The sequence below is a fragment of the Rhipicephalus sanguineus genome, chromosome 4 (assembly GCF_013339695.2).
Source record: "Rhipicephalus sanguineus isolate Rsan-2018 chromosome 4, BIME_Rsan_1.4, whole genome shotgun sequence".
Lineage (NCBI taxonomy): Eukaryota > Metazoa > Arthropoda > Arachnida > Ixodida > Ixodidae > Rhipicephalus > Rhipicephalus sanguineus.
This window is the reverse complement of record NC_051179.1, coordinates 64211610-64226709: the sequence shown is the minus strand read 5'-3', so window position 1 is coordinate 64226709 and position 15100 is coordinate 64211610.

Genomic DNA, 15100 nt, shown 5'->3' with positions numbered 1-15100 from the left:
CATCGAGCTCACTGTCTACGAGGCCCAACCTAGTTTCTTCGGGTGCTGACGCTAGTTCGTGGACATAAGAAATATCTTAAAACTAAAGCTCACACAATTTGAAGTGGACTTTTAAGTTTTAGACACAATTTCCCTTAAAGCCTCTGTACTTTCTCAGCATAACAGTGATACTTGCTTTGCCAGTCAGTAATTTATTATACCTTCTAAGTGATTCTAGTTACGTTTGGGCCGCTTGATTTCTTTACTCTTTTATTAGATGTTCATTTATTTAGTTGTCTTCTAGTTAAGGCTAAAATGTCATCAAATTTTATCCGATCCTTGGCCGACTCCCGAAGATGATGTGAGACAGTATCACTAGTTAAACAAACATTTACTATTGTCGCAATTGCTTTAAAATTTCGTAAAGGCCTCTTTCCGAAATTACTAACGCAACGTTTGCATCCTTTAGCAGGCATGCTAATGCTTGCACGTTTACTTAGCATGCTTTCTGCAGATTTAGCTACAGAGAGCCCGTTTATTCACAACCGCACCTGCAACTTTGCTTCAGGGATAAATAAGCACAAGATGCGAGAAGAACGCGAACATTCTTTTTATTAGTCGTTCAGAAAGGTCGCATACAAAAATTGTTCTGCTTGAGAGGACGCTATTTTTTCACAAGTACATTTCCAAGGCTTGACTTCGTTTTTGGGGCGCAAGATGCTTCCAATCTCGCGCATATTCCTTTGCAGACAGGTTTAACCGTGAACAAACATTTTGGCTCGAACATAGAGCGGAAAGCTTCATTTACAGTGCCATTCGCCCGTGAAGCTCAGTATGATGAACAATTTTCATTGCAAGTTATCGCGATGCAGCTTGCGTCTTTATGTTTTCTCTGTGATTGTGCTGCTTGCGACAAATAATTCGGTGTTCTGTAGCACGATAATGCTGTGCGAGCAGAGAGATCTCAAAATAGTTTGTTGGTAATGGAGCGTTATGATAAACCATATTTGTCAGTGATTGTCTATGCTTCTCAGGGACGAGCACACTGCATTCAGCCAAGCTGCAATTAGAGAGCCGTGCTGAAGCATTCAGAACGCTGTAGGGCGGCGTTCGCGTTTATATATTTCTTCTTTAATGGAATGCCAGGCCGCTGGTCGTTGACAAACAAGCATAATTGCCAGCACACTGTAATGTACCGGTGAGCAATCACTCGCCATCAATGGCTCCTCCCCTACGTAAGTCATAGCTTGCGTGCAAACAGTTGGCCTCTCTCTGGATGCCATTCACAGATGAACCCGTTCCTTGATTCACTTCGAAGACGTGTCCCTTGCTTTGGAGGTCTGCGATGATCTCCTGAAATTTTAGAAAATATATAAATGTGGGACGAAATAATTCAGCGCATGTCGCTATCTGCATGCGTAACGCGTATCCTTGCGACACCTGAGATTTCATTCTTGAGCTAGACTTCGAACAGAATGCTAAGGCGATTCACTCCAAAATATCCAGTTCCAGCCGCAATTTATAATTTGTTTATGGAAACACAATACTGTAGGAGGCCTTTGCGCTTGACCACGTATTTTACATGTATTTTTAGCACGGCTTTTCAGAGAACATATATGCTACTACTTGACAAATCTCTAGCAGAACAACACAGTGAGATGGACTAAAGCTGACGAGAGGCCAGTGTTATGTTTAGTTTGTCGGTTTGTCGGTCTAGTTTGTCGGCCTGTGTTTTTCTTTTCTGAAATACGTCTCTAGCCCCATTTGATGTGAAAACTACCATGTCGGCCTTCAGATAGGAAGTGAAAATGGGCGGGAGGGGGGGGGGCTTCGTCGTTTTGGTGAGGCCGGATAATATTCCCTCGTGGGCCATAGGTTGTCGATCCCTGCTCTAAATAAAACCGCAGGACACATCGTAGTAGTGTAGTATTCTCAAATACATTGGCATTTACATATGTTTACAATTTTGGATCAAGTAGAGAAGCTTGCGCACTCAAATAGCTGCTACAGCGTTTGAAAAAAATCACACACCTTAATAAAAATACATATTGGGTGCTCTACATCATCAAAATAATCTACTGGGATGCAGTGCGGAGGATTACTTACTATTCAACGATTCTTTAATGTGACTTCCCATGTTGGACTACGCATTAATTCACTCGTCTCACATATCCGCTCACCTGTGGAAAGTCCGGTTCTGCAACGACTTGATTCGGAATGAGCTGGTGGTGAAGTCTTTGTAGTTCGATGGCTTCCTTGATGTCGTAATCTCCCCAGAGCGATCTCAATGCCACCTAGGACAAATTGTTAAAGAACTGTGATTACATGTTTACTAAGGGCCTCCATTCTGTACTTGCGTAATCATTATGATCATTATCCCTGGAAATTAGTTTATTCATCACAGGTAAATTGCACTGTATACGCATGATGAAAGAAAACGTGCTCCGACGTTTCAGTGAGAAAAAAGAAAGCAAGAACCCGTGTTTTCCCCGCATCTAGCCTCAACAGCCCCAAACGTAGCGTCTATACATGAGGATCGCCAGCTAAAGCTATTGTCACGGCTTATTTTTCTGCTGAAAAGAAGGCGACGGTTACAGAAAAATGCCATTCTCCCAAAAAAATGGGGTATAGTGGTGAAAATAAGTGCAAATTGCTTAGTAACTTCATCTTCCCTTCATGTCTGCTATACCACCAGGATTTACACCTGTTTGATATGCCACGATAATTAAGTCTCCAGGTCGGTAAATTTAAACAGTTCTCGCATATCGAATTCACAGAAACGGATTATTATAAGTTAGAAACAGAGGTCACTAAAATCAGATGAAATAAACACACTAAAATTGGGAGCCCTATCGCGAGGAGCTTCTTGAGTTCAGCGAAAAAAAAAAACATTCTTTATAAAACATAACAAGTGCTCATGCGTCAAGGCGCACGCGGGCCGGACAGAGTGGGGCCTCTGAGGGAGCCCGCCCATTCCGTGAACACTTTTGTAGGGAGAAATTTGTTCATGCATGGTAGTGTGCTATGTTGTGGTGAACCCCAGCCTAGAGTGACGTCACCGTTCTAAAGCTCTATCGTCAACTAGGCGCATGAGAAATTATAAAGCGTGCCTTGCCCGTCAAAGGAGCGATCTATGCATAAGCACGCACTAGATAGAAGAACTATGGATCCAGACATTCAATACGTCAGGACGCGAAAAGGCGCGAATAAAACCAGTGTTACACGGGCACATTTGATCCTCATCGGGCCTGATCTGGATCGAATTTCTTGATCGTGATTGGCTGCTTTACGCAAGCTGCAGAAGGGAGCCAATGACCGTAGAGCAGTCTGATCCTGATCAGGCTTAATCGTGATCAGCAGCAAACCGTGTGACGCTGGCACTACAGGACTACGCAAAATAGAACACGGGGCAGCACGCTCTTTACATGAGTCAATATATACCGACTCACTGAACTTTATATTGTGCACGTTTTGTCCTAAGAACATGAGATTCACCTCAATTGTCTGTTTCAGGCGTTCTCTTGTAGCATTTAGCTTTTTATGTCATGCTATGTATAAGTTCCTCTTTTTTGAAAGTAAAAAAATCGCGTGTTAGTGAGTGCTATTTTCTTATGTTTCCGGCTCTTCATCTCGCGCTGCGGATAACGCGTTACTTCGGACAGCCTTCAGGTTGATTAGACGTGAAAATACAGTCACCCTGATCGTATAATTGCTTTTCAATGCGCAAGCGTCACAAAACAGTGCCCACTCGCTGCTCACTCTATTGCAGGTTCGATGTGAATTTTGGCTGAACTTTCAGGTTGTCGATCACACCCATATTTCACTCACCAAAGCCACTGCGCTCGTGATCTTGGTTCCTCCAGTGCCACCCAATGCAAGCACGGCGTCCCCGTTGCAGTCAACAAAAACGGAAGGCACCATTGAAGAGAGGGGCCGCTTCCGTGGCTCTATGAAGTTGGGCCTCGTAGGGTAGACATCGTACGAGTTACTCATGCCTGGTGTAGTGAAGTCGTCCATCTGGTTGTTGAGGATTACGCCGCTGGACGTGCGTAATTGGCTGCCGAAACTAGAGCGGTAAGAAAATGAGTTTTCGCTTTCATGTAGCTTTAGATTTCATGAACGTTTTTCTCAGTTTATACTTAGCAAATCCACTAGGGCACTTTTACTGCGTTGTTCGTATGTATAATCGAGCAGCTGTCCACTAGGGACACTAAAGGATATGAACGCCAGCAAGATATGGTTGACGGGAGTCCATGCAGCAGGAACACAATGCATAGAACCATCTCGCCCTCTAGCAAGTTTGCTTATCTCTAAGTTCCAATTTGGTTAATATTAATTTACGCACTATTGAAACGGTAGCCCTCCTCTTTATATAAGGCTAACCTTTTTTGAAAATAGAATGTCTAATCTCAGTTACGACAGAAGGGGAACATTATTTCTCAATTTCACGGAAAAGATAAAATGTTAAAAGCCGCAACACAACTGTATGCATATATCCAACACATGCTATCTTATAAACCACTAATAACTGACTCATTTGTTTGGCTGGGGTCTTTTTTACTTCCCCAATAGCTCACCAACTTTTTAAGAAGATCTCTAACTGGTGTGAAGAAATAAAAAAGGGAGTATTTCTTAGATAGTTGTAGTGCAGTTTTAAATACGGAATACCACATGCACGACTGTAAACACTAAGTGCCTTATTGAATGACCGTAGTCGACGTAACAGGCAATATTACTCGGCATACGCACTGGTTGTTGATAGTTGAGGTAATGACGATAACGTCTCCATTGTCACCCCAGAAAGTTGCGTGTGCGGTGCCACCGTCTTCGGGCGACGAATTGTTGAGAAATCCGTAGTACGTGGGGTCGTCGAACGTGAACGACTCGTTGATAAGACTTTTGACCGCGGCAGCCCACTCGGGTGTCGTCATGTTATGTTCGAGCTGTAAGAGTGAATTGGGCATAACGAAATTAAAACAGTCAAGGCAAAAAGTAAGGCAGAAAATAGAGGCTTCAAGGGATCTGAAGACGTAGTGAGTCTCCTCGTCATTTTTTGAAGATGGAGAAGAGTGGGCTAGGCTTACTCAAGAACACTCATAAGAAAAGCACTTGCTGCCATAAGCATGAGAGGCCTTCTCGTTCAAAAGTTGGCACCAGCAACATTCTTTGTTGAACAACTTGCCATCGCACATTTGACTGAGCTCACATGAAGTTGCCCACTTAAAGAAAACAACTAAGCTTTTCGCGCCCACTTGTGAACAAATCAGAGCTTGATGTCCAACTCAAGAGAGAGTTACAACAAACATCTTTATATTCTGAATGAGGCTTCGAAAGAGGCGCCGTTGTTTCCAGAGGCTGTGACTGTAATGCGGGAGCAGTATTTGCATTGTCTGTCCGGGTTGTGCATTTACTAGTTTCGTCCTAAATAAAGGCTGCACATCCGGACACGTACGCCAAAGCATGAACATAGACGACGAAAATATGTTAAAACATATGTTTGTGTCGTCACCTTCTTTCTTGTCCAGCTTGTATCTGCAGTCGTGACTTTTTCTTTCATGACTCCTTACGAACTATTCCAACATTTTCTCGTCGCATTGGTCTCGTATCATGCTCAAGTTCAGCCCAAAAGAACGGTTGAACGTAGCTTTATGTTTTGTCACACGAGACGAGCATTCTCAATAAGTCGTATGATTCCCCATTTCACTCACCTCTTCGACATCCTCGAAATCGCTGTCCGCAAGGTGGGACCTATAACCGTAAGCATGCTTGCATGCTTCTATGAATCTGGAATGAAACGAAATATAGTGAAGTTGCTGATATATTTATTGCTAAGCAATCATTTCATGCCCACTTTATTGCCGAAATTACATCAGTGATAAACTTCTCTCGCGGTATTATTGCGCCAGTATAATTACTACTTGCCTAAAACTTGTATAACATTAAGCATTGCTAAGCAATAGAGTAAAAACATGTCATGCCTGTCTGTGTTCCACGGCGGATCTCTCTATCTTTAATAATTGAATTATTCACGACAGCTTAACTTTTAAAGTGGCCAAGACGGGTGGTTACATGTAGCGGAATGTTTATTTTTGCGGTATCTGTAGGGGGCGGGAGATGTGGAGCTTCTTTTCAGAAGCGAGAAAATAAGACCTAAATCACAGACAATGTCAGCTTCATATTCTTTTTTAAATAGAAGGATCGCCTAAGCTCCCTAAAAAGTTCAAAATCGTAGATTGCCTGTAAACTGCAGAGAGCTATCGATTTCAAGTTACGCGCCACTATACAGCTTTTTGAAAACAAGTGTTCAATGTAAATTTAGTTGTAATGTGCGCGTTCCTAGATCACGTGTCTTCCCTATATTGATCGGCATCTTTTCGAAAATTCACACTGGTGGCTTGTCTGCGTACGTCGGGAATTTCCCTGAATCCGTATGTATGCAATTTCACCGCGAATTCAACGATAACCGGTAGACTGCAGCTTCGAGTGGAAGCCAATAAACTGGCAATAGTGCTTTTGGGTTATGAGCAGCTTTTCATTTTGTGAACGTTTCTTTTGAGACATCGCGGTAACCCTGCGGCTATGTCCTTGCGCTGCTGACCTCGAGCAGGCAGGCAGGCAAAGAACTTTATTATTATCCGGAGGCGGCGCTCGACCCCCTTTAGGGGGTGACACCGGTGGGCCACTCCCACGACGGGACCTCGAGATCGTAGATTCAATCTCAGCCGCTTCGGATATACTTGCAGTGCTTAAACACCCGTATACCATACATTTTGTAGACGTCAAGAAAACCCCAGGCAGTCAATCAACCGGAATCTTTCATTATGGCGTACGTATTTATTAGGTACCGCGATTTGGAATGTAACTTTTCTGGACTTCGTTGATTTCCGCAGAACTGATCTGTGATGCCAGGATACTAGTTTTCTGACTAACGGAGCGCTCACCTGTGCCATTGCTCAACGGTGCCGTTGAATCGTTCGAGAGCGTCGATGCTGACTCTGAGTATACTGGTGAGCACGGCTCCACTGCCTGGCGAAGGCACCGTGTACAGGGTGTTGCCGTTCGACAGATCCGCAACAATTGGCTTCTTCCACTGGGCCTCGTAACGCTTCAGGTCGTGCTCGGTGATCACTCCGCCTGCGCCACAAGCAGGCAGCATTCGGTAAACCTGGCTGATCTGGCGTGTTGTCTTGCACCATTATTCGCAGTTACTGAATAAAAAAATGACCATACTCGAGATGAAGAACAGAAGATGTGATAATGGCAGGAAGCCTTTGTTTTACATATAGCACCTTTTTACATCTTAGAATTATGTATATACCTGCGACAGGAAACTGAAATGTTATAAGCAGTAAACCTTATAACAACTCACTAGCCAAGTAGATTGTGACGTGTCACTCATGTGAAGTAGTCCCGACAAAAAGAGGCTCTATCGGCTTTGTTTTTTCAAATAGCAAGCTAAATTCACGAGTTCCATCCGTCAACATATTGTTATGTATCTCTAGAAGAACTGCTGTACAGTTGGAGTCGAGATTCTTCAGAACGCTGTACGATACGTTGTCCGGGGTTCTCACGTGTGTTAGCGATAAAGCAGTCCGTAGATTAGTAGAGAATACGTCTTATCCAGTTGAGCATGTGGTAGTTCGCAAGGATCAATTGAGAGTTTGTTTCTCTACAGAAGTAGCTAGTGTAACAATATAGGCTGACCAAAGTTGTCCAGTTCCAGTCAGAACTGCACAAAAATCAGCGCGAACATACGTCTCGATGTTGCTTCCTGCAAATATTTTGTACTGAACGTTAATTCGTCACAATATTCACAAATACGTGCAATTTTTGACGGGTTAGCGTGCATGTGCTTAGATAAGGGCGGACTTTCAAGAAATGTTTCTAGAAACTGCAGTGTTATGCTTTTGCTAGGTCACATGTATATGAACGAGGTGTCTTGACTTCGCCATGCTGCTGACGACGGCAAATTCATATTTTTTATACCTCGCCCCTTCTCCGCTTGCTAAGAAGTTTATTTTCAAGGTAGACAGAAAACGGGCAGCGGTCAGCAGCGTTCGGCCTAGCGCAGCAACCACGAGCTCATACCGATGGCGATGCCGCGGAGGCACAGCGCAATGTCTCTGAGGCCATTCTAACATATTCTTTACCACATCACTTCTTCCGGTCTCTGTTTAGACACTTCTGTTATGTTTTATATTGCTAATGATGGCGTTTATATATGCCATGTCGAATGAGCATTGTTACGTGTATATATATTAACCTCTTATAGGTGAATCGTAGCCGTCTTGATAAATCACCTTCAAGGGCAGAGCCTGTATTTCACTAAGTACATACAAGTTAGGCAATGCCTTATACATCCGTTTGTACTGTTTTCTTTTCTGTGAGACTTCTCACATTATGTATTAGGAGGATTTCCTTGCTTCGAAACAATGCTACCATTTATATATCTGCTGCGCTAACGAGCCACACCGAAATATTTACAATTTTCTTTTTTTCTTTTTTGATTTCCTTTTTATGCATTCAATCTTAATATTCTCTTTCATTCCCTTTTCTTCTTTCTGTTTTTCTTCAGCGCAGGGTAGACAGCCGGTCTAAGAACTGGCTAACTTCACTGTCTTTCTGCCTGTTGCTTCATTCTTTCCTTTTATTCCTTCGTTTCTTAGCCATGACGACATTGTTTTTAACCCAGTGATGCCTTATTGCAGTGTTTATAGCTGCACATTTCCGCTTACCGTCTTCTCGAATCTCCTTAGCCATCTGCTCTCCAATTCCACCTTTATAGAAATAGTCAGGTCCCTTGTCGGCAATGACCTCCAGAGTGTCAGCGAGGTCCGGCTGAACCAACAGATCCCCTTCGGCCAAAGTGTCATTAGTTGTTTCGTTCCAGAAGACCTTCCTGGAATAAGAAGCACGACCCGCTTGATGCGACTCTAACTGAAATGCACTCTCCAACATTCAATCATTTTCCTTATCGTGAGTGACAAGCTCTGTCATCTGTGTAATAACCAATTTAAACGGAAGCCTGTTGATAGAAGACATGGCTAGTCATCACATGAGGTATCGGCAACATGTAAGGATGACTGACTGCGGCAAGGGCTTACATGTGCTGCTTCGTGTATGTTATATTGCTTTTTGTTAGCATATCGCTTCACTTGTCTTCAACGCCATATGGTCAAAACCTCGATGTTGTAACTGATGGGAAATACCAAAAGGAAATTAGCGTTTTCATATGCAGGTTATGTATGCTCACTTGAGGCTGTCCGACAAGTCGTCCTTGTGTTTCTGCAAGGCGGCGGCGAGATGCGGCCCGACAGGAAAGCCGTACCGGGCGAGGCGAATGGCATCGTCAAAGTGATCCCGCCACCTGAGAGTGGCGTGCAACTCGCGCAGCAGCGTGCGATAACCACGGAGCTCACCAGGCACCGCGACTGACAGGCCACCTGAGTGTTAAAATAATAAAGAGCAATCATCACACAGCCTATCATTGTGCGAATTCAAAGCGTTAGGGCCAACGTACCTATCGCGGTCTTGCTTGCACCGTTGTCTAAACTAGAAAGTTATTCTCATGAATTCTTCTACGAAACGTCTTATATATTATATATAAATCTCTACAAAAATGTATACGTTGCATGCTTCCTTCCAAGTGAATTCATAAATTGCAAGCTTGCGGCAATATGGTTCTGAAACCGATTAACTTTCGAACGCTTTCACGACACTGAATTATCACGGAAGGCTATCCCTGATTAGCGCGCCGGCAATATATATTTCGATGAGCATGAACTGAGATGTCACTGAACCTACATTGCACGCAATCGGGAGTCCTTGTGTACTAACGCTAATATGCTACGTGTGTATACAACATTTTTAGAGAAACCTATATGATTTCCAGCACGACGTCTATAGCGAGACCAACAAGCTGTTCCTTAAAGTTCTCGTAATAAGCTATTTGCGCTAATTCAAATTAATTGAAAGAGGAGCGAGTAAGCACGTACCTCTCCTAGCCAATGTCTCGTTGCCAACAAACATGTCCCACGTAGCTGCGCCTGGAGCCGTTTCCCTTGCGATCAAAGTCATCGCCTTCTTTGAACGTCTAGGCAATAAAAAAAAAAAAACCTCAATTTAAGGAAAACAATTCACGCCTCGCTTTAATACAGGTTTTCATTTTTGATTTGGTGAGTTTCTTAGCCAGCATTTTAAAATTAAAAGCGTAGCTGTGCTTTCATTCATACATGTTTGATACCTTTAGCTTCGCTTCGAATGACTTGCGTTGTTAAGTTAAAAATAGCCAGTGGTGATTAGCGAAAGATCGAGGAAATAAGGTAATTGATTTTTTTACATGCCACTGATGAGTAATATTCTTGTGCATTAATCCACCGAAAAATAATCAATAAAGAAACGCAGGCGATGGGAGCGGTGGTGTAGTTGAGATCGGTACGTTTATATTGACCACCTGTATAATAAGGTAAGCAGCCAGTACTAAAATTATCTTGTGACATTCCTCTTGTGGCTGCGACAGTGTATCTTTACAAATAGAGGTAGCATTGCGGAGGAATATTTTTTTACCTTAGATATATGGTGGCCATGAAACCTCCGCCTATTCCCATTGAATGGGGTAGAACAACGCCCATGCACAGCATGGTGGCGACAGCCGCGTCTGCAAGGTTTCCGCCTTTCTTCATGATGTTCCTAATCAAAAGCGGATAATGAAGGTGTCAACGAAAACACGTATTTTCAATTCAGCCATTGCATGCTATACGCAAACACTGTCACTGTGACGTGATGATGCCACGAATCACTCGTTTATCGCAGAATGTTCCGCGACGGCTTGGTAATATGATAACTGATTCACGGTATGGCTAGCGACTCACAGCGTATGCTCTGTGTAGTTCGAGAAGTTATTATTCTCTATAAACCAACGCACAGATGTTTTCTTTAGAATGAGCGCTGACAAATTGGCAATATACAAGGAGTAAACTTCTGACTAAGCCATGCGTATGACATATCTCTAGAAAACATATTTTTTTTTTGCCAGCTGACGTCTTCAATAGACGTGAGAGCTTCATATTCAACATTTTTTCTGTATTTCTGAACTCCTTGGAGAAGAAAAAAAAAAACGAGGACAGAATCTTTGAATACGAACGATCATCTCTAAGCTTAATTACGAAACCAACATTTGCTCCTGTTTTCCTTTTCATTCTTTTACGTTGTAAACATTGTTTTGAATTGTTTAGCTCGACAAAATCGCGCGGGAAAGTGGCCTTACCCCGGGCCATATACCGCAGCTCGCTTGATTAGCATTATGCTCTGCCTTGATCAAGCCTGCTCGTGGACCGAATTTGTATAAGTACCAAACTCTGCTTACCTGGTCACGTTGGCGCATGGGGCAGCGTCGGTCGCCACTGCCCAGTGGCTAAAGTTTCCCAGAGTGGAATCAGAAGCTGTGGCATCTGCCGTGGGCTCTTCGCATCTAGCGTCATCGATGTCCCCAAGCTGTGTAGAAGCGGTGTTCGTCGTCGTTACAGATTCAGACGCGGTGTCAGTTGCGGATTCCGGGCTGGCGAACCTTGTGTCTTTAGTGCCATCACAAGTGCACTTGGGCACTGCGGCAGAGGATGTTGTAGTTGCAGACTCGACATCAGTGAACCCAACTTCTTTAGGTTTTCCAGGAGTGGAATCCAGAGGAGCGACAGAGGCTGTGCCGGCTTCAGATTCGGCTTCGGTGAACCCCGGGTCTTCGTCGTGTCCAGAAGTGGGCTCGAGCGCTGCGGCAGACTCGGTCGTCGGACGAAGATCTGATTCGGGCAGCACTCCCGTAAACTGAGGAAGAGCTGTTGCAGTATCTGGCGTAGCAGTGGGTGAATCGAGTTGCTTTTCTTGAGAACTTGCGCGTACTATTGCGAAAACAATCACACCTAACGCCACCAGGAAGCCATAACTGCGTGGTGTAAGAAAAAAGAAACAGAAATTATCTTAGTGACAATCGCGTGATAGTAGTAAAGCAAACAGTATCACAGGTTGTTGACTAAAATAAAGTAACAAACGTTCACATACCACACGCTTTTAATTAAGATGTTGAGAAATGGCGATTTTGTCCTTGGGCACATGCCAGAGGTCTTTGCTTTGAGCAATACTTCGCTTTTTAAATAACGAATGCTAATGTCCTGGTCAAACTAACTGACGATGGCCAGTCGATGGTAACTATTTGAAATGCACACGTCATGTGCATCCCTTCTCTTCGGGCGGAGCTATCTATGTGATGATTCTAGTCTAGTATGTAGCAACGATTCCATCTGAATGCTATTCCCTCTCGCAAGACTCTACAGTCGTGCAAGGGGTGCTATGCTTTCCTTATCGCTTAGATTGGCTGGCTGGGAGTGGTCGCTGATAAGCCGCTGGTAAACCACTGATAAGTTGCTGATGCATCGCTGATAAGAAAGCAGTCCAATCGAGTCAAAATTTCAATGTGGCATGCTCTAGTAGGGCAGCGAAAGCTGTATTTAATGTAAAATGCCAAACCACGCATCAAGGTATGCTTATGTGTGGCGCAGGTGATTGTGATGATGGTTTGTAAAATGAATTATTTATCACCATGTCTACCGTGGTGTTGCGGTAAGGCAGCGAAGCACATAGGTCGTATTGTTTCATGTAATGCTGCAACTGAAAACGCGTAAGTTTACTTTATAGTACGGTTAATTAGAATTTTTCAGCCATTTCTCTTTATTTGATGTAATTCACAATTCTTACCTTACCAATTGCGGTGATGGCGTGAGTGCAACGCCACGTGGAATCATAGGCGACACGTTAGAAACAAGATGAAACTGGGATAGAATTGCTGCTTCATTGCGACCCTGTGTGTCTGTATGCTTATGGTGGTCAATTAAAGCGTATCTTTTAGACTGTGCTAATAATTTGCGCCCTTTCCTTACGAGCAGAGCGCTGCTTTTTTCGGATGGTACAAAGACACATTTTATTTCATAAAGAAAGAGATCAAATATATTCACACTTTAAAAACCTTAGCATGACGCTGTAAATGGAGAGTATGAACGAGTCAAAGGCGACGAGTGATCAGAAGGACAATCAAACGCACGTTGTATTTCATATCGACTCAGCCCTCCCAAAAATTCTGGGAAAGCAAGGAGCCGAATATAATCAGGTGGCAGATAAAAACTTTCGTGTAATATTCTACCATTTTCTTGATGGCTTCCTGCCGGAACTTTAGTGCCGTGTTTCTGCAAGAGCATTTTTATATGCGTACGCATTTTCGATGCGATAGTGCGCATATATTCAGAGCACGCCTAAAGTTTTAGACGTAAGCAATCATTCATTTGAATACATTCCATTTCTAGACCCTCAGGTTCTACCCCAAAAATGTTTCCTCATTTCGTGTTATATAGTGGACATGTGGTCGTAATTTCATCGCTCATGACTAAGCTATCGTGTTGAAGGCAAATTTGAAATTTTCCGGATTATAGAAAATGGTGTACATTTTAATATATAAAAATCTCCGTCTTTTCGTGCCAAAATTGCCTCTTTTTTTAATTTGTGTTGGAAGCGCTGCCATGAAGGCCTGCTTAGATTATCGATACATATCTATACGCAGAATACTTGCTGAACCCCAAAAAGCCCTTCATTACTTTCTGTGCTGCCAGAGCTTCTTTTGCAAAGTACTGATCTACTATCCCTTCAAACATATTTAGCGATGCAATTTGTACTCTTTACCTAGTGGAAAACGCCAGGCAAATACTGTCTGCGCTCAATATACCTTAACTTCTTGTGCTTATCACAACTTATGCAAAGCTTTTAGCTGGAGGTGGTGTCTTGTCTTTCGTTTTCATTTAGGTCCTACATACATTTTTCTCTTAATTGGGGTGGAAACTCTTTCTCTTTCGTTCTTTTGTTATTTTTTTGGAGGATGTACTGTTCGAAAGCAGAAAGCTATTCCAGATTTTTGCAGAATTTTTATAGGCTTCTGTCTTCGCAATGGAGCTTGTCTCCTTACTAAAACAACAAAATTTTCATCGTAAGTTCGAAATATGTTCCGTTTATCACAAAACAGACAACTCTGTAGTAGCCAACAAAAGAAGATAGCGCGCTGAAAATTTCTCTCTCTGGGTGCATCACAGTGCAGTTAATCTTAACAGATTGCCCACTTAGCATATTGCTATTACAATTAGAAATACGAAAACGTCAGATTTCAACCTTTGTGCAGCTTTGTTGTTTCGATATATGTTGCACTGTTTTATCTTTGGTATAGCACAATTGGTGCGCTGTGGTCGCTTGTCGCAGAAATGTGTCACTCCGCGCGTCTCATTACTGCGATTTTATTCTGAATAGCCTGTTGTATTTGCCACGTAAAATTTACAGACATGACGTCATATACATCGAATCATTCGACCCATGTCTTAGGTATGTGGCACTAAAGTTTGCGGTCGAAAATATGGGAATTGAATACATCTTATGTTGTCTGCGGATTGAAACGAAGTATATACTTGCAAGAAGAAAAAATACACGGGAAATACTTTAGTTACTATCACTTTTTACTTCTACTCATTGCCCTTTATGCGAATGTTTTACCAGCCTTCCAGAAAACAACAATGAATGCAATTGCTCCTCTTGAAACCTGGACAGATTTGTTTCAATAAGAATTGAGGAGTATTTACGGAACCAACAGACGTTAGTCCTGAAAAAGCAGTCTTTACCGACATGACAGCCGTGGGCACCATTGCATAGGAGCCGTTAATTAGTAGAAATTATGTGTGAAAGTTCGTTTCGCATTTTAAAGATAAAAGCTTTTACGCGAAGCAAATGACAGGCTTTCTGAAACTCACGGATCACGTCGCCGCGGTAGCAAGGACCATCTTTTTCAACCCGGTAGTACGTTCCGTTCCGCACAACTGCTCCCCAAGGAATCGTAGGTGTTCAGGCGAGCACAAGACCTTAGGAGAGAGTGATCCAGCTGTAGACACAATTTTGCCGTTTCTAACACCCAGGAAAGGGACAACAAACAAATATTACGCTAACAGCCGCGCAGATAAGACGTCCTTCTCTGTGCTGTAGTTTTATGTTCTTTCAGAGATTATATGGCATTACGTCTCTTCACGACTGCGTATTGGTCCGA